This window comes from Cervus canadensis, chromosome 9 (assembly GCF_019320065.1).
Source record: "Cervus canadensis isolate Bull #8, Minnesota chromosome 9, ASM1932006v1, whole genome shotgun sequence".
In the NCBI taxonomy this organism is placed as follows: Eukaryota; Metazoa; Chordata; class Mammalia; order Artiodactyla; family Cervidae; genus Cervus; species Cervus canadensis.
Window position 1 is genome coordinate 57817213 of NC_057394.1, and position 2579 is coordinate 57819791.

At 42.6% G+C, this 2579-nt stretch overlaps 1 pseudogene across 1 annotated transcript; it reads right to left on the reverse strand.

Moving 5' to 3' along the window:
* Window positions 1–1134: 1134 nt before the first annotated feature.
* LOC122447336 lies at window positions 1135–2187 on the reverse strand (annotated as a pseudogene). Its single transcript, XR_006271182.1, has one exon. The product of XR_006271182.1 is annotated as a GTP-binding nuclear protein Ran-like (transcript).
* Window positions 2188–2579: the final 392 nt, after the last annotated feature.

Consider the following 2579-nt stretch of genomic DNA (forward strand, 5'->3'; position numbering starts at 1 on the left):
GGTGGCCAAAGTATTGGAGTTTCAGCTTCAGCATCAGTCCTTCCAATGAACACCCAGGACTGATCTCCTTGAGGATGGACTGGTTGGATCTCTTTGCAGTCCAAGGGACTCTCAAGAGTCTTCTCCAACACCACAGTTCAAAAGCATCAATTCTTTGGCGCTCAGCTTTCTTTGTAGTCCAACTCTCACATCTATACATGAGTTGTGCTCAGTTCTTTGCGACTCTGCTGACTGTAGTCTGCCAGGCTCCCCTGTCCATGGGATTCTTGAGGCAAGAATACTGCAGAGGATTGCCTATCCTTCCTCCAGGTTATCTTCTTCATCCAGGGATCAAATCTTCATCTTTACATCTCCTGTATTGGAAGGCAGATTCTTCACCACTAGCACTACCTGGAAAACCCCAATTTCCTTATATTTTACCAAACATTCCCAAAAGGTATATCTATAAACTGGTTCTCTCATGTCTCCTATGTTGGCAGGCAGATTCTTTACCACTAGCACCACCTGAAGAGTATGTTACATTCATCAATTTTCTACCATCTTCTCACTTTACAGCTTGGTTTTCCTATTTCTATCAATTCAATATCACTCTTTCATTTACTCATACACAAAAATGCAGAGTTATATTTTATATCTCCTCAGTTTAGTTCAGTTCAGTTCAATTGCTTGTCATGTCTGACACTTTGTGACCCCATGGACTGCAGCACGCCAGGCCTCCTTGTCCATCACCAACTCCCGCAGATTACTCAAACTCATGTCCATTGAGTCAGTGGTCCCATCCAACCGTCTCATCCTCTGTCATCCCCTTCTCCTCCTGCCTTCCATCTTTCCCAGCGTCAGGGTCTTTTCAAATGAGTCAGTTCTTCAGGTGGCCAAAGTATTGGAGTTACAGCTTCAGCATCAGTTCTTCCAATGAACACCCAGGACTGATCTCCTTTAGGATGGACTGGTTGAATCTCCTTGCTGTCCAAGGGAATCTCAAGAATCTTCTCCAACACCACAATTCAAAAGCATCAATTCTTCAGCACTCAGCTTTCTTTATAGTCTAACTCTCATATTCTTACATGACTACAGGAAAAACAATAGCTTTGACTAGACAGACCTTTTTGGCAAAGTAATGTCTCTGCTTTTTTTTTTTTTTTTTAGATATTTGAAATACAACTTTATTCTGATTCTAAACGAAAAGGAATGGGAATAACAGTAACAAACAAGATTCCACCTCTCAATATTGTCATGTGACTATAGCAGTCTTATATTTGAAACTCAAGGAGGAAACAACTGTGTTCCAAAACACCTAAATATGCAGGTCCAAAAAATGAAGGTATTTTTTTTTTAAACTGCCACATTCACTCCAAAGCCCATCCATCTCCTTCAGCATCCAAAGATTAAGCACATGTTCTGCTTAGCTATATAATAAAGTGGCAAACACGCTGCACCACTGACATCACAGGACAGTTGCCTATAAAACTAGACTTCTGACGCTGGGCCCCAGCTTCACTTTCTCACAGGTCATCATCTTCATCCGGGAGAGCAGTTGTCTGAGCAACCTCTAAATCGTGCTCGTACTGTGCTGCCAAGGCTGGGTCCATGACCACCTCTGGCGGGGCAAGAGCAGGCATGGCGACAAACTCCAAGTTAGGGTCTCCAATCAATTTTCTAGCAAGCCAGAGGAAGGGCTTTTCAAAGTTGTAGTTACTTTTGGCAGAAATGTCATAGTACTGAAGATTCTTCTTTCGGTGGAAGACAATTGACTTTGCCTTAACCTTTCTGTCCTTAATATCCACTTTGTTGCCACACAACACAATTGGGATGTTCTCTCACACTCGTACCAGATCTCTATGCCAGTTAGGCACATTCTTGTAAGTAACTCTTGATGTTACGTCAAACATTATAATGGCACACTGAGCTTGTATATAATAGCCATCTCTCAGTCCACCAAATTTCTCCTGACCAGCTGTATCCCATACATTGAACTTAATAGGTCCTCTGTTGGTATGGAACACAAGAGGATGGACCTCAACACCCAAGGTAGCTACATACTTCTTCTCAATTCACCAGTCAGATGACGCTTCACGAATGTAGTTTTTCCAGTACCACCATCACCAACCAAAACAAGTTTGAACTGAACTTGGGGTTCTCCTTGGGCAGCCATCGCGATGTTACTTCCAGAAGCGTCTCCGCGCCCGTCTGACTTGTCTCTGCTTTTTAATATGCACTCTAGGTTAGTCGTAACTTTTCTTCCAAGCAGCAAGCATCTTTTAATTTCATGGCTGCAGTCACCATCTGCAGTGATTTTGGAGCTCAGAAAAATAAAGTCAGGCACCATTTACACTGTTTCCCCATCTATTTGCCATGAAGTAATGGGAGCAGATGCCATGGTATTAATTTTCTGAATGTTGAGTTTTAAGCCAACTTTTTCACTCTTCTTTCACATTCATCAAGAGGCTCTTTAGTTTTTCTTTCCTTCCTGCCATAAGGGTGGTGTCATCTGCATATCTGAGGTTATTGACATTTCTCCTGGCAATCTTGATTCCAGCTTGTGCTTCATCCAGCCCAGCGTTTCTCATGATGTACTCTGC